Here is an 18007-nt window from a genome sequence, read left to right as displayed (position 1 = left end):
GGCCATTAGAAGGAGTTCCTGGGAGGCCAGTGTTTCAGATGTGAAGCAGGCAGTCTGATCACGGCTCCAGCGTACTGAGAAAACATTAGCAGCGGATTATATAGAGTCCTGGTTTGAATTAAACACCCGTCACAGTTGCAATAACATTAGTTATAATCAGTTTCATGAATCCTAATAAACCATATTGCGTGTCGTTCTTTAATAAATATAAGTCGTAATTGTGTTTTATCTCGTGTATAATTTGACCTGGTTACACAAAGGCTCTGTGTTTTAGCTCTAAAGCTCAAACACTGTGTGTGAATTACGTAAATTTCAGATAAGACATGAGATGAAGAGGAAAAACACCGGGATGCAAACGAGTAGGGGTGGCTTGTTACATTTTCAGGAAAAACATGTAGCGGCAACAGCAGCTCTCTGGAAAGGGAGTGATTCAGTGTTCCAAGGAAAAGCTCTAGAACGCTGCTAATTAAAGATGTTATAACTTATAGGGAAATAAAAGCGAAATGGTACCAAGTGTTGAAATCTTACACATGCACACACATCGAACCAGTTCACACCTGAGCATGTTCACGACCTGTCCGGGAAACCAATTGATCACACTCTGTTTAATTGCTGCTGATCCTTCGTCATTATTATTGTTTACACACACACGGTACATCGACCCCAGCATACTTACAAGAGTGTTGTGTTAATAATAACAATATTACTTTTATTTAACATAATAGCTTAATGAGGGTGCAAGATTTGGATTAAAACTTTTTTTTTTTTTTTACTCTTTGCATGGTGTGTCAATAGACTATATAATGATTTGTTTACGAAGAAGTCTTTGTCACATTGTACATTACACAGACGATGTAATATCAACATTGTGATATTTTTTTTTTAGTTTAAATAAATATACAATATTGAATAAAAAAATATATTTAAAAAAAAAAATTTTTTTTTTAATCAATTTTTTTGTAATACAGTAAGACCTTGGATTGTCATGCAAGATGAGGAAAAAAATGTAACAAAATTTTAACTCTCTAAACAAATGAGGTCTTGAAATACGAGCAGTATTGTGGGTAGTCATCTCCTATGCCCGGTCTCAGTGCGCGTCCGTCACTCGTACAGTCGACATCCGTGCGTGCGTGACTGTACTGTTTACTATAACACTGTGACCGCGTATGCGCGCACATAAAGCATTTTTTATTTTGTGTGTGTGTCCTCTCTCTGGTCTTAATCACCATAGCTATGACTCTGTTCAAAGTTAAAGTTCAGGTTAATTTGTTCTATTTTTACGTTAGATTTTGTATTAATTATTTTCATATAGATATTTCTGGGCTGTGGAACGAATCATCTGAGTTTCCATTAATTCTTATAAAGACATTTGCTTTGATATACGAGTGATTACAAGCATGTGTCTAGAACAAATTATGCTCGCAATCCAAGGTTAAACTTTACATGAATTGTGAAATCCTGACCAATTTTAAACATATTTATTGTATTGTTTTCTAAACGTGTTTAAAACAGTTTCTAGACGTGTTTTTTTTTTTTTTTTAAACAAAAAAAAAATCTTCAAAAAATTTAATTCAATTTAAATCTCATGAAGTATAGAAACGCTTTTGGGATTGTGATTTATAATATTTGTCTTGTATCTCTTAACCTAACATTTGACATGACTTGGATCTAAAAGCTAAAAATTTGAAGTTTTAGATCTGCTGATTAGAGTCTTACAGTAGTTTGATTTAGCAGCTCGTGGATTTGACGTAGATGTGGGATGTTTCAAGCTTACATGGGCTTTAAAGCTGCTAACTTGAGACTCAGACTCTTTTAATTTTAAAATCAGGGCTGCATGATTTAATTAAAAAAGAAAAAAGAAATTGCATATTTTGACAAACAGCGATTTTAATTTTAGCTGCAATATTTAACCATTACATTTAGGCATTTGGCAGACGCTCTTATCCAGAGCGACTTACATTTTTATCTCATTATACATTTGAGCAGTTGAGGGTTAAGGGCCTTGCTCAAGGGCCCAACAGTGGCAACTTGGTGGTTGTGGGGTTTGAACCTGGGATCTTCCGAACCGTAGTCCAATGCCTTAACCACTGAGCTACCCCTGGCCCCCATGGTACGTTTCATTAAACGTACCATGTTGTATTTAAATGTATTTATCTAAGCCAGCGGTGGCCAACCCTGTTCCTCGAGAGCCACAGCCCTGCTTGTTTTTCAATTATCCCTGCACCTCACTGCTGATTACCTGGATCAGGTTTGCTCAGTTTGTCAGAAGCTGGAAGATGCCATCTTGGCTGAGGGTGGAGTGCGGGATGACAAAGAGAATTGGTATCTTCCAGCTTCTGACTGACTGAACACACCTGATCCAGGTAATCAGCAGTGAGTAATGCAGGGATAGTTAGATAGCGCGCATTGCTATAGCTGTAGTGGAACAGGGTCGGCCACTATGAGCTAGGCTACAGCAAATAATAAGACAAGTTATTTGCTTTAAGATGATGTTTGCCAAAAGTTATTTATCTCTTTAAAATTATTAAAAATAAATATATACTTAAATAGTTGACATATGCATAGTTAGGTATTTATGCAGAGTTTATCACGTGTTGTACATTTTAGCTTTTTTTAAGTAGATAATTGTGCAGGTCCATGTTGCCATTTAAATTTTTATGTGATGAATTGTGCAGCACTAGTTAAAATATTCACCCAAATATCAATAATATTTTCAAATATTGGGGACAAAAAAAAAACAAAAACAAAAAAATGCTGTGATAAAATGCAGAGGATTATCGTATTAAATTTGTATGGAGAAGTTCCGCTGTGATTGAATCGATGAGTCCGTTTCAGAATCCATTTCCAATGTTATAGCTTGAAAACATAAAATTTTTAAAAAGTTGTTAAAAATATACCAAAGCTTTTACAGAAAATAAAAAAACGCTTTCATCTTTTGCAAATTTTGCGAATGTGTTGCTTTTTCATCTTTTGACTTTGAACGGTTGGTGCAAACCTGCCAACTCTCGTAACGTATCGCAAAAGATTGGCGGGGAAAATAGCATCACTTTGTATGAAACATGGCAGTTGCACAAGTATCGGTGCTGATTTTATTTATTTTTATGTTATACAAATGATACAGGAAATGTTTGTGCGCCAAAAAGCTACTTCTGAAGTTTATGTTCCATGGAAGTGCTTCCCTAAAAATTTCAAGCTGCTACAGTAACTTCAGCCATTCTGATAGATGATTTTATATTCACCGTTCTACTGTCTCGCTTCAAACAATAATTGTTTAAATAAAAAAAAAGCTAATTATTCATATTTCTTTGAGTATTGATGCTTAAATAGTTTTTTGATAAAAGATGAAAAAGCAAGAAATCCGTACTGTCCGTAACCTTGTCAAATTCATGTTGCGATATTGTAACAATTTCACATTTTAGAATAATACACTTTTTCAGCCTTTATACCCTAACCCTGTACGTCTTTTCATGTGAAATCGGCCAAGTTTCATCTGAACGACAATTAAGATCGTTCAAAGATTTGAATTCATAAAAGTTGCAAACACTACATAAAAGGGCATGAAATTGTATTCAGCAAATCTGTTCATCTTTTTCTCTGATAAAAATATAAAAGTGTATGCATATTTATTTTGTTTTAACTTATCATGGATTAAGACACATTAGGTATTGTGAAAAGTGGTGTTTTATAGTCCTATCTGACACTTTTTAGCACTGATACCTTAATTTTCTGGCCAACAGCATTCCAGTGTCTTAGATACTTTTTCTATTTAAAAATTTTCCATATTCTAACTTGATCAATATAGACAAATCAGTAAATATACGTTAATTCAGTTGAATCATATTGAATAAAATAAAATTGCATGGCTACAAAAGTTAATCGCTTCCCGATATGATTCAAGGCTTCATTAGTGACCTTTTGATACTCCTTGCAGCAATATAATCTTGAACCCTACAGTGACCTACAGTAAGCAAATTGTCCATTTCCTTCCTCTTGTTTGTTGTGCTTGAGTACCAGTTTGTGCTCCAGGAGTTAAATCGGCCGAGGGCGTGTTCGCGTGAGCGACATGGAAATAACCGTTTATGACCAGTAGGCTTGTGTGTCACTTTGCATTTATTAGCTGATGCTTTCCTTAATGATAATAATAATAAAAAAAAAACTACTTCCTGAAGGTAAATAAAATGATCAACATTCGGCAGCGATGGTGGTAGGATAAGCTTTCTGCCTTACCCAGATTTTCCACTGTTGACTTTGGAAAAGCGGAACAGTGTGCAAACAAGACAACTGTCTTATGAGCTTCTTCAAATAACTGCGTCCAGGTGTTTGTATGTGTGTGTGTTTGTGTGTGTGTGTGGGCGGCATTGTGCGTGCGTTACTCGCTGAGCTAACATGGGTGGATCTGACACAGTGTCACATGGGTTTCTACATTCGTGTCTCGATTGTGAAAGCGTGTTTGGCTACGAGTCGGTAATCTCTCCCAAGTGAAAGCAGCTGAAAGAGGAGTTTTGCCAATGCGGATCAGAACCTCTCGTATGAATCTGAAAGGAGAGGAGGTCGCCTTATCCGCAGTAAGTAAGCTTCGCGGGGTTCCCTGGGATTCCACGTCACGTCGCGGCAGGTGTTTCGGATACGAGTGCGGCGTTGAAAAGTACAAATCGGGAATGCGTGCCTGAGTGCGTAATACTGTAGATCTGTAACATGTGCTGGGTGGAGGTATGTTTTCACGTCACTCGTTTCTTTTGTTGTGTCTGTTCTGTGTGGAAAAGAGGTTTGGAAACGATTACTTACATGTTAACGTCATTTTATTTCAAGCCCTGCATAAATGTGCAGCTTCGCTTGGTGTCATAAGCATTTAGGTTAGTATTGAAACTGGTGTAAAGGCTTGGCTTACACTCCTACTGTATGTTCTTCCTAACAATAGTTAAGAGTTAGTAAAATTAGTCTTATTTATCTAAAAGCACAAAGTGACAAAAACACAGTTTGGTTAAAAATAAATAACGCTTCCCAAGCCATCAGATGTTTATTCGCTTTAATGTATTTTATGGCACTTTGCTAGTCGAAAGGTATCCAATGTTTTTTTTTTAAAGATACACCTGCTTGTATTTCATGTATTCGTGCATTTCATTTCCCTGTTTTCATACGTTATATTGTTATATCGCCGTTTGCTGGAACACCGGGGGAAAAAAAGGACACCTGAATGTCTCCTATTATTCTGTTTCATCAACAAGTCACCGCAGGTCTCAGAGCTCCGCCAGAGCGTGTCTGGTAATGCTCCGTCTACCTGAAATAACCTCCAAATCGCAGATGCACCTTTTCGTGACGACATGCTTGCTTCATTTCACTCCTCTGAAGAATGCGGATTTTCAGCATCTATGTAAATGAGCTCCTGTTGCACCACTCTCCAAAGAAAAAACATGCTGAGAGAGGGGATCTTCTCATATGAGGTCACTTTATGTGGGGGGTTCTAATTGGACTGCATTTGAATATTTACTCACTCAGGACAGGGCGCTAATCCAATCAAGGGCACACACATTCACTCATTCACACACTACAGAGAATTTGGGAAAGCCAATTAGCCGAATCTGCATGGCTTTGGCCTGTTAGAGGAAACCGGAGAACCCCGAGGAAACCCTCCAAGTACGGGGAGAACATGCAAGCTCCATGCACACAGAGACAGGAATCGAACCAAGACCCTGGAGGTGCAACAGTGCTAACCACCGTACCGCCAGCATTTAAATAGGCCTCCTTCAAGGAACTTTTTTAAACGCAACTTGATGATTTCGCGATTTTTAAGGTATTTATGGGTGGTAGACCGTTTATCAGCCTGGCCGATAATCAGGTCGATACTTGGCATTTTTACAGATATTAGAATCAGTATGCTTTTTTTTTCCCCCCTTCCCCTCTCTTTCTTAGTGAGCATGTCTTCTGTGAAGTCTCTACAGTTTATAAGACTAACACAAGCTGGAGAGCATGCTGAGCAACTGTGCTTACTTTACCAGAATCTGGTGCTGCGGAATTGGGACGAATAGTTGAGAAGTTATACACTAGATCAGTTTACATTTTTACTAGTTTTCTTTATTCTTTTTACTTTATTTACTTTATAACTCCTTCAGATTTATTTTTGTTTATTTATCTTTAAAAAAAAAAAAAAGTAAACCTTATCAAAATTGTATGAGGTTAAACCAGATCCCAATGCTGCTAGGAGTTTTCTTTCACTTTTGTATTTTTATATAAAAAACACATTATTTAATTAAACACATGCATAAAGTTTCATATAGAAGTTTTCAAATATCATCATATCGTTTATCGATCCCTTTCATTACTAATCATCAGTATCGTATCAATATCGCCTCTAAAAAAAAACAAAAAAATCATATCGGTCGCCTCCCTAGTATTTTTGTTTTCTTTACAGCTTAAATAAACAGCAAAAACCGGCTTAGGCTTAAAATAATAAGGCATAAATATGATACAATAAGTCCTAAGGTGAAATGAATCGCGAATTAAATCCACAGTTTATCCTTGATGTTCCCTCCATACTCGCCTTTCCTGCACATCATCACCTTGATGCTGTCTGTACTCGTTAGTTAGTGATGTCATGGGGTTAATAATACGGCAGGAGGGGTGCACTGATAGTCGGTCATGAAGTGTAGGATTTCAGCAGGGTGTGTACAGAACTGTGTGTGTCATTGCACTTTCTGTAATGTCTGCATTAGCACAGACTTGTGTAAGGGTGCTTTTACATTTAATCTTAATATTTGTCGTTACACGTGTAGGTCCTTAGTGCCTTGTGTTTCCTTGTGAGTCAGTGTGTCTGTAAGCTGTTAGGGAAGTGGCGTAGGAAGATGGACGGGGAGATATTGCACCAGTTTTATTGCAGAACTTCTAAAACCGCACGTCCACTCTTCATTTGAATGTGGCTTATTTGAATTCAAGTCCAAGTGACCGTAAACCATAGAAACGGCAATATTCGCTGTATCAGTTTGGATTGAAACGAAGGTGGAGATTGCATTTAGAAGTTTGGAAATCAGCTGATGCCACATCTGGTATTAAGCCATCCTAGTTGTTTTTGATTAATATTTAGAAGAAAAAATTACTTTTTAAGCTAATCGCTAATATAATAAGCGCCGGCACTGGGCACTAGGGCTTAAGGGTTGGCACGGTGCACTTAGGCTCTGTTATCTCTAGAGAACAAGGCAGGGAGATTAAATTCGGGTATGAATCATGATTCTTGTGTTTTGCAGATTCGCTTTTGCTGCATGCACTCAATCATTAATTTTTTTTAATCATTTGTGGCCAGATCGATCACCCAGTGACCAGAATCGGCTGTTTTTCAGCTTGATCTGCCATAATCGATCATATCAGATAGTGTGTGCACCAGCACCCGATTGGTACAACAGAAACACATTTTTATGGCGCTACATTATCAAAAGTTGAGCACGTAAAAACCCCTCACATCAGCCTTTGTGTCCAAACAAACAAGCTTATACCAGTCTCAAAACACTGCGAGGGCTAATTAGTCTTTCGTTACTTCCCCCGCGCACCCCATCAGAAGCGGCTCGTGTTCACACAAAAGGTTGTCTGCCATGTACAGTACTTGCAGTGGCTCAACACACAAACGCTAAGTTTGTTTAGAAATAATGATTATGACGGAGATACGAGCTGCTCAGTAACAATGCAGTTTTGTGTTTAGTTTAATTAAGGAATGAGCTACGTTTAATTACTCGCGTTTAATTCAGTTGTGAAGTTGTTGAATGAAGCTGAGGTTGAAATTGTTTGAGTTACATGACGCAACTCTTTTAGATTTTTAAGGTTTAAGGTCTTAAAATTGTAACAAAATTAATATAATCGAATATCGCAATATCGTGTCTCACGATCACTCTTTAATTATCTCCAGGTGCTCCAGTTTCCTTCCATAGTAGTAAGGCTTGCCTTGTTGGCTGATTGACCTTTTCCAGATTGCCCATAATGCATTTATTATTTATTTATAATTATAATTACATTTAATTATTTATATAAACTTCTCCATGTTCTCGGGTGATTTCTGTGATTTTTAGCATTTTGCAGGGATTTGACTAAAAGCTTCTTTACGCAGTTAAGAAGAGTATGTTTTCAGCCCAAACAAACAAAAGCAACCAAAAAACTCCAAAAGAAAAAAAAAAAAAAACTATTATTAAATGATTTGATGCTGCGCAGTGTTGAATTTAGTCAAAACTCAATATCGAACAAACCAAAAGTATTACTTTGTCGACACCAACATCAGGCAGCTTTGAAGGTCAGGGATCACCGAGCAGAAGATTTGGAGACCGTCGACGTGTCTCATTGGGAAAACGGACACCGCATGCATGTGCAGCTTGTCCTGCCTCAGTTCTTTTGACGCATTATGCACATGCACGCGGAGGTCTCGTCTCCAGGAGAGAAAAGTGTCTTCAGCAAGAGCGGCCACTTTTTTCAGGAAGTGGACGGTCCAAAAACAATTCATCTCGTGAAACCCAAAGGCTCAATTTGGATGCAAGTCACGATCTGAAGCAGAACTGCTTTTGTGGGTTTAAAAGAAACCGACAGTATCAGGACGTTCTTAAGGCAGTGTTTAAACGACTGTTGCACGCAGCCGAATCGAGACGAATGCCTGAGTGACACCAGAAATAAACAGGTGTTGCGTGTGTGACATTTTAGAAAGGCGAATATCGCAGAAATGCGCTGACGTGTCGTCTCCATAGCAACGCCTATACCCTGTTATTTCATACAGACGAATGACCTGTCAGTATAGAAACGATCGTTAATATAAACTGTGCTTTGTCTTACAGACTGAACTGCTCTGAGATGCTGTTGTAGAGAACTAACCAAACATCTTGCGACCAATCAGAATCCAGAATAAGCATGTGCTGATGCAGCTGTTCTTGTGATAACAGGTAAGCTTTGTTCTTTAAACCATGTTATATAAACCATGTCCTGGTGGTCGCTGTGTTCTGCTCAGTTCCCTCGTTTGTCTTTTGTGAATTTGACTCGCAGATCGTCACATGTTTGCGTCATGCACGGAGGAAGAATTTTAATCCTTACTGACACTGAATATTCCCCAAACAGTGTGGCGTGTGCATGCACCAGGCGCGTTCGCGTCAAACCGGGACTTTTCATCATGCAGAATTATAATTTTCTCAATCCCAAAAAGATGTGTGTACTTAGTATGCTTACCACTCAGTTAAACCGTCCCAACTGGGATTTTATTGTACGAGTCACGTTCAAGTCAAACCGGCTTTCAAAAAAGACTTTTGATCTTGCAGAACTTTATTATACAGTTATGAGAGTTAAAAACTCCCTTTATTTCTCTATATAAGCCGCTGCTACACTAATGCACTTATCACAGTAGTGCTTGGACACCATCTAGGAAGAACGTTTTCTCAGTACTTCGGAGCCTGATTCATGTCTGAAACGCCGGACTCCCAGGAACTCCTTTTAAGACTCTCATCATCATTCTGTGCTTCTTCTAAGTCTTCTGTAAATGCCAATCACATTTACACCAAAGAAACAATTAAAGAATGTCAAATCCCACTAATTGATAAATCAGTATACATTAAATAAATGGCAAGCAGAATGGGGGGAATACCAAAGCAACAAATAATTTGAAACAAGCCCAGTGGTGGGAAAAAGGTGCTTTCATCCCTTCAAAGTCGTATATACAAGGTGCCTTATCGGCCATACAGGTTTAACCCATCCGTCTTTATTGAATCGCGAGCAAAATGTCAGTACTGCAGCACTACTCTGACTTTAAAGCATATACTTTTGACCTGCCCGAGGTTTAATACCATAAGAGAACAATTTCTACCAGAACAACATTCAAAAAAAATTATTCTGCAAGATGAAACCAGAAAAACTTTTACAACTTTTAGCAAAAGTGCATCTAAAAAACCTTACTGTATGTAAAATCTTCTTTTGGCCAAGGCCATATTATAATGTGATTTTATTATTATTATTTCATTTATTAATTACTATTATTATTATTATTATTATTTTGTTATTTTTTCCCCACTACCCTTTAAATCCCTTACATTCTATCTATAGCATATATATATATAGGTTTGTATGAAGTAGTTGAATGTTTAATATATCTGCCATGAAATAGCCTGAGAAGCTGGTATGGCAATAAACCCTAATACAAACAAACAAACGCGCCAAAGTGTGAACAAGTTAGAACAAGTTCCTGGTTTGATTCGAATGCCTCTCATTATTATTGTTATTATTATTATTATTGTTATAATTATTATTATTATTATTATTGTTTGTATTATCGTGACACAATGAAGGTTTAGATCAATATAATGAGGAATTTAAACAAGCCCACAATCCGTTGTTATGGTTTTTGCATTGTGTTAGGTTGGGGGGGTAAAAAAAACAAAAAAACAAACAAAAAAATCTTTTTGGTTCAAACATTATTAAATAACCTGCGCAAATCGTGCAAACGTCTCTAGCGTGCGTGCGTGCGTAACTACAGTATGAAAGTTCAAACGACTCTCTGGCGCGTTTGAAATGTTTTCGCAGCTCTGCAATCTCAGTTTCATCTCATGATATATTGACACGTGGGAACCTTTTATCACAACACAACCCTCTCCACGCCCCCTCCCAAGACCAATATTGAACCATGATACGAGGCGAAGCGATCTTTAATATTAGGTCTTGTCATATTCAAAATATTGTTTATGGATCTGAATCTGATAATTCTGCTGTTGGTTTCGTGCCGGGCCTTTCCGTCACATCTGGTTTGTAATCATGTCTTGTGCTGACGTTGTGTACCTGGGATTTCAGCCAGGCTCGCCTTGTATTATTGATATTCATCATAAGGGTGTGTGTGTGTGAGAGAGTGTTTGGTGTCGATGCAATGAGAGTTCTGCTTATCTGCACGACGCTGTGTCTGGACAGCATTTTGTTCCTCACTACTTAAGCTATGAAATCTCACACATCCTGTGTGTGTGTGTGTGTGTGTGTGTGTGTGTGTGTGCGTGTCTTTTGTGTATGCGTACACCAGCATTAGTCTGCAATAATTTTTTTTTCCTTCCCCTTATTGCTCAGCCTGACCACATCGAGCTAATGATTAAACAGTGTCATGCTAATAGTTGTACAGGACATGGTGTAGAGCTCACGCTGCTGGCTCTTAAACCTTCTCTCACACACACACACACGCGCACACACAGACGGTCTCACGCACACCGCCTCCAGGGCTGACTTTGTCCTGTTCGTTTTCTTCTTTTACTCTGTGTGAAAAGGCTCAGACGAAAAAAGAAACAATGCTGTTTTCCCGCATTCTTCTCCTACAGATAGAGTTGCACACGCCTGCAGGTACGTTTAAGTGACCCGCCTCCCTACCTGAACCCATGCTTACAGGATTACAACTATGCAATAAATTTGGTCAGGTCGGTTATTTTTTTCAAACTCGAAATTCCAAAGAAATATGTTTATTTTATGCTTTAAAAAAAAAAAATTACAAAAATTCCCCTAGTCTTCATCTCTACGGCATCTAAACGTTAGTTTTCTTGTCGGAACCTTCGATCTTCGCCTACTTGATAATGTATGCTTCAGTTTCCAGGAAAAATTTTATCACGAGTCCTGGTTTGACTCGAACGGCCCTTGCTAAGTTTTCTGTACATGCTTTCCATGGCAGTGTCATGATATTATATTGGTTTGAATAAATTAGTTTAATGTTTAAAAAAGTATCTGCCATGAAATAGCCTGAGAAGCTGATATGGCAATACAGTGGAACCTTGGATTACGAGCATAATTCGTTCCACAAGTGGGCTCGTATTCCAAAACACTCATTAATCAAAGCTTTTTTTCCCATAGGAAATAATGGACATTTAAATGATTTATTCTACAGCCCAAAAAAATAAATACGTAAAAATAATTAACACAAAATATAAAGTAAAAATAAAGCAGATTAACCTGCACTTTACCTTTAAAAAAAAAAGTAAAAATTAATTTCCGTTTATGCATGCAAATGCTGTGTGCGTACACACTCCGCAGCGCAAGAAAGAGAAAAAAAAAAACACACATACACACAAAGGTGAGAGAGAGAGAGAGAGTGTGTGAACCGGCACACACAAAATTTATTACAAATCTTTGCTCGTCTTGCGGAACGCTCACAAACTGCATTACTCGCATTCCAAGGTTTTACTGTACTATAAATCCTAATACAAACAAACAAACAAGGAGAAATTTCTTTTCTTTCACTGTTTGACTAAACGGCCCTTGCTAGGCTTTCTGTACATGCTTTCCCTGGCAGTGTCATCAGAGTCAAGTACTGATGCATGATTGATTAATTAATCAATTATTCAATAATTATTTTTTTCATTACTGTGCAAAAGTCTTAGGCCCCATATTACAGTGTGTACGGAAAGTATTCAGACCCCCTTACATTTTTCACTGGTATATTGCAGCCATTTGCTAAAATCATTTGAAAAAAATGAAAATAAAAGTTCATTTTTTTCCCTCATTAATGTACCCACAGCACCCCATATTGACAGAAAAACACAAAATTGTTGACATTTTTGCTGATTTATAAAAAAAAAAAAAAACAACTGAAATATCACATGAACAAAGAGTGAAAAATTTAAGGGGGTCCAAATACTTTCCGTACCCACTATATATCTACATTTACATTTACATTTAGTCATTTGGCAGACGTTCTTATCCAGAGCGACTTACATTTTTATCTCATTACACATCTGAGCAGTTGAGGGTTAAGGGCCTTGCTCTTTATATATCCTGTACCAATTTTGTTATATATGTTTATCATGTCTGCATAATTATGTACAAAATCATTAAGTATTTCCGTATATACAGTAACTTAAAAAAGAATAAATAAATAACATTACAGGAGGATATATGCATGACTGTAAAGAAAAAATATATAGTACTAAGACAGATTAGTTTTCAGATGGAAACAAAAAGCCTAATGTACGCTCCTGAGATTTGCATAAAAACAGAAATGAGTGAGTATGACTCATATACAAACAAATATACATATATATAAAAAATGTATAAAACATACACGTGATCGAACTTCTAAATGATAGCAATTCCCTCGCATGTATTTCCACATTCAGATCACACTGTAGATCATGGGTTTGACAGTTTACTCAGTCACACTCACACAGTGACACAAAGCACTTTTAATTAACCGATCAGGCCGGAACTTGGGGAATGTTTGCCACACAACTCGATCATTCCATGTATGTGGTTCCACTGTCACGTATAGGTAACATGCAGGCAGCCCTGTGTTTTACCTTCAGATTTCATTTTCGTTTGCTCAGACTCTAGCACGAGGTGGCTCGGTGGTGTTTCATTTAGCACTGTTGTCTTGTACAGTACCTTCAGGGTCTGGGTTCTATTCCCGTCTCTGTATGCATGGAGTTTACATGTTCTCCCCGTGCTCGTGGGTTTCCTCCCACAGTCCAAAGACATCCAGATTAGGCTAACTGCTGTTCCCAAATTGCCCGTAGTGTGTGAATGAGTGTATGTGTGTGTGCCCTGCGATGGATCTGTACATTCTAACAACCTGTTTCAACCCCCCTTTTTTTTTATGCTTCCTGTGTCAAAACTGTGTCACCTTAATGCGTATGTGTCAAACCATCACTGTTGCATTTAGCAGCTAGAATGCACTTCATCATTGCATGTTATATTTGTGGAGTTTTTTTATTTTAACTGCCATGCACACATGCACTGAAGACAAAAATACTGTTCTGTACATACTACCGTCTGAACAAAGACGTTCATGTACAATTGTATTACTGATCGGAAGGTCGGGGGTTCAAGCCCCAGCACTTGTATCCTGGCTGACCCTGCGCTCAGACACCGGCCTCCTAACTGGGACATGTGGGAAAAATCATTTCACTGTGATCTAAGGTACATGTGACACATAACTAAATCATCATCTTTATTACATAGAATTGTACTACATACTGTAGAACTGTGTAAAGATAAAGTGATAAAGCCTTTGACTACAATAAATTCTGCACTGTAAATCATGTATTTCATTACCTAATAAACTCTGTGACATTTACTTTATGCTAATAAAAATAAAGTAATGCAATGATTACCTTGTGACCACCGGACACAGCCAATCAAACTGAATCACTTCGTCGCTATAATAAACGTAAAAAAATGCATGAATCACCACACAGGTTCATACCTGACTAATTTTTTTTTTCACCCCCTTTTCAAAGTAAATATATATGGTCTTGGTAAGTATGGACAATGAAAGTGAAACGCCTGGTTTTAGACCACAATAGTTCATTAGTATGGTGTACAGCCTTTTTTGCGGTCAATACATCATCAGTTCGTCTTGGGAATGACGGATGCAAGTCCTGCACGGTGTCCAGAGGGATTTTGAGCTATTCTTCTTACAGAATAGTGGCCAGGTCACCAAGTGATGCTGGTGGAGGAAAACATTTCCTGACTCGCTCCTCCAAAATGCCTCAATAATATTTAGATCTGGTGACTGTGCAGGTCAGATCTAAATATCAGACCAGTCACCGGTCTTCCTGTGTGTATTGGTGTATTATCATCCTGACACATGGCACCGCCTTCAGGATACAATGTTTGAACCATTGGGTGCACCTGGTCCTCCAGAATGGACGCGCCCATCTAGCACAAGTATTGGGCCTTGGGAATGATATGATATTGCAGCCCAAACCATCACTGATCCACCACCATGCTTCACTCTGGGCATGCACCAGTCTGGGTGGTACGCTTGTTTGGGGCTTGGCCAGTGTTTTTTATTGTCCAACCCCTGTAGATATATGCTGGTTTAATTAGATGGAGAGTTGTTTGTGTAAGTAAGTATAACAAGCTAAGGAAAAGCTTCAGTATGAAACATGCTGGTTAGAATATCATTCTGCTAGATTTCTATATATATTATTTTACTTACATGTGCATGTTGAACCCCAATCACCAGGAAGTTTTCCCAAGCATGCACAATGCAGACGTTGGAAGTTACCAAGCAGTTTTGCGTTTGGCGGCGCCCACAAAACTTCGTAAAAGGATCAAGATCACAGGACAAACTGACGATTCAGTGGCAATAAGATTTCTTACAGGTGGAAGTCAAGGGCATATTAACTTGTCTCTTTGTAAGTAAAAAGGACCTTATTTAAGGACTATTTAAGGACTATTCTAAAACGTAGGAGGGTTTAACAGGAAGTCACACAGAACATTAGGGAGTAAACAAAACATTGCAGCTTGAGTAATACCAGATCGGTCACTTGTAGGTCACTTGGCTGGCTCTAGTGTTAAAACAAGGTGCCACAGCAAACACAACTGATTATAGTCAGAGTCATTGTAGCACGTTCTCCTTTTTTTATAAAGTGCCCTTTGGCTTGCTTTTTTTTTAATGTACATATTTAAAAATGCACTAATTGATGGCATTGATACAAAAAAGGAAAAGGTAAATTAAAATGCAGTACCTCATCTCCGATTGTCATTTATATTAGTCACAATTAAGGAACAGAAGTTAGGATACAGTAAACTTTTTTCCTTCACCATGTAAGTCTGTTTGGATCTTAAGTCAAGTAGGCTTTTATTGTCATTTCGACCATATACATTTCGAAACGGCGTTCCTCCAGGACCGAGGCGCTACTGTACATACATGCAACATAAATGAACAGAAACTAGCCAACTAGGACACCTTATTAGCTGACTATCTAAGACAAACCTAAAACTATTCTAAAGTGCTATACAAAAGACATTAACACATGAAGCCATGATCAGACTGCCTGCCATGTAGCCATTTCCAGAATGTTTGTCCCATCAAAGGAGTTCCTGGGAGGCCAGTGTTTCAGACATAAAGCAGGAGACATCCGGTATTCAAGTGGTTTTCAAATCTCATCTTACAGATAATTTACTTGCACTACCTCCACTAATTCGGGAATGGCAATTAGCCCAATCTGCATGTCGTTGGACTGTGGGAGGAAACCGGAAGTACCTGGAGGAAACCCACCAAGCACGGGGAGAACATGCAAACTCCATGCACATAGAGATGGGAATTGAACCTGGAGCCTGTAGTGCTAACCACTACACCACCATTCAGTACTTGGATAGTTTTTGTTAATTTGATTTGTCTTAGCTAGTCATCCAAGTAGATCTTTTAGTTAGCTAGTCAGTCTTTGTTGTAGCACTTTGGTCCTGGAGCAACATTGTTTAGTTTCACTGTGTGCTGAACTGTTTACGGTTGAAATGACAATAAAAGCTGACTTGACTTGACTTGAAGTGACTTGGCTTGAAGTGGTGCTGCTGAATGATTGTGTGTACAGTTCCCACAGACGGAACTGAGTCTCTCTTCCTCAAGCTGGCGACAATTTTTATGTCGATGTTCAAGGATCAGGCGCGCCACTCGCTGAATGTTAACTGCAGTGGACTCAGTCATTCACCGACATATAGTACGGCCTCCTTTGAAGCGCTTCAACCATTCAAATGCTTTCCTGTGTACAAGTCCCAGTTGTACTTGAATGCCTCCCAAAGAATGTCGAAGCCCATGAAATTTTGATATATGGTTCTGTCCCGAATCACATTGTGTACAGTATTTGCCCTTCTGTCATGCTGAGCTCTCTGTGACCTTCTTTTGTACGTTTTTTTTTTTTTTTCTTTTTTTCATACTGTAAAGCCTGAAGTGTGCTTTAATGATTTTGTGTGTGTGTGTTCGTGTTCTTTCCTGGCTCACGACTTCCTCTGCATGCCCGGGCTCTGTTTCTGGGTGCGGAGTAACACCATGTGCTGAATATAAAGTGCTCTACTGAGCTGAAACACACCGAGATAATGAACGTTCCAAATAGCTGAAAGAGAGCTGCAGAGCGCAAAGACGCACAAATGTGATTTTTTTTATTTTTTTTTTTAAAGAAAAAACAAAGCGTTTGCACTTCCTGTTGTTACATAAGGCCTGAGCAATCAACAAAAGCTCAAACCACTCAAGCTGTAATTCTACTGACGCTTTCAAATGTCAGAATGAATTATTTGTTTAGAAGCCTGATGATTTAAATCTGTATTTATTTGCACTACGTCTTGTTTTACGTCACGTGTTTGTATACTCTGTTTACGTCAGTAAACTGAGACAGGTTATAGTTAGTACAATTGTTGCACGTGCCCAGTATTTTTGTCACTGGATCAGGCTACTTTAATCGGTATACTGGAATGTTTGTCAAGCACGCTATTGTCGTTGGAATAATTAAAAAATAAAAATAACAAAAGTGTCACTTGCAACTGCTTGTGAAAGGAGCTAGTCTGGAAAGGCAGCATTCTCGAGCATTGCTTACGCAACAAACATGGACAAATTTAGCCCTTAATAATACATGCATGTAAACGTATACACAGTGATTTGTTATTATTTTTTTTTTTATAGATTACGCTAGATTGAATACCTGATGCGTTTTGAAATACGACTGTGAGTTAATCCTAAGACTGTTTTCAAAAGTCTTTTTTACTTTACTAACATTTGTTAGCAGTTACCCAGGACTAGGGTTAGGTACCGGAACTTGGTCCCAATACGGCATGGGTTTATCCATAAAACCAGTATGTACTAGATCCGAATAAACCTGGATGCCACCTGGATCTCTGAAAAAGACATACAGTAAGAAGCATCATCATCTTCAACTCACGTGAAAGATAATTTCCATTGTTTAACAGTTTGAGGACATCAGCTGTCGGCGTGGGCGTCCCCGGCCCCGGTCAGACTCACCCTAGCAAAGTCAGGAGAGATATGATCGTATTTCTGTAAAAGAATTACTAAAACTTGAAGTTGGTTTGTAATAAACCAAAAATACCAACTTCTTTGCTGTTATTGGGGTTTTAGCAGTGCTGTTATTACTTTCAATAGTTTATTAGGTAGAATGTAAATAGGTTGTGTTTATTTACTTATATTTACATGAAACTTTACTGTAAATATATTATTATTATTTTTAATCAATAAAAAACATTCTTTAATGTTATCCTCAAGTTTTGGGACACATTTTTTTTTCGGCACTGTGTAGGCACCGAG

General features: G+C 38.1%; 1 protein-coding gene across 3 annotated transcripts in view; it reads left to right on the top strand.

Annotated features, from left to right (window-relative positions):
- Window positions 1-18007, top strand: part of itprid2 (ITPR interacting domain containing 2) — a 77464-nt gene that overhangs the window by 2999 nt on the left and 56458 nt on the right. The window contains exons 1-2 of one of the 3 annotated variants that reach the window (XM_053496145.1): window positions 4546-4565; window positions 8802-8906. The gene's annotated coding sequence lies outside the window, so the exon portion shown is untranslated. Of the gene's footprint in view, window positions 1-4545; window positions 4566-4691; window positions 4711-8801; window positions 8907-18007 lie in introns of those variants that run through there. The other 2 variants (XM_053496144.1, XM_053496142.1) reach the window with 2 other exon arrangements.

The sequence above is a fragment of the Clarias gariepinus genome, chromosome 5 (assembly GCF_024256425.1).
Source record: "Clarias gariepinus isolate MV-2021 ecotype Netherlands chromosome 5, CGAR_prim_01v2, whole genome shotgun sequence".
In the NCBI taxonomy this organism is placed as follows: domain Eukaryota; kingdom Metazoa; phylum Chordata; class Actinopteri; order Siluriformes; family Clariidae; genus Clarias; species Clarias gariepinus.
The sequence above is the reverse complement of the archived record's forward strand: the minus strand, read 5'-3'. Positions and strand labels throughout refer to the sequence as shown.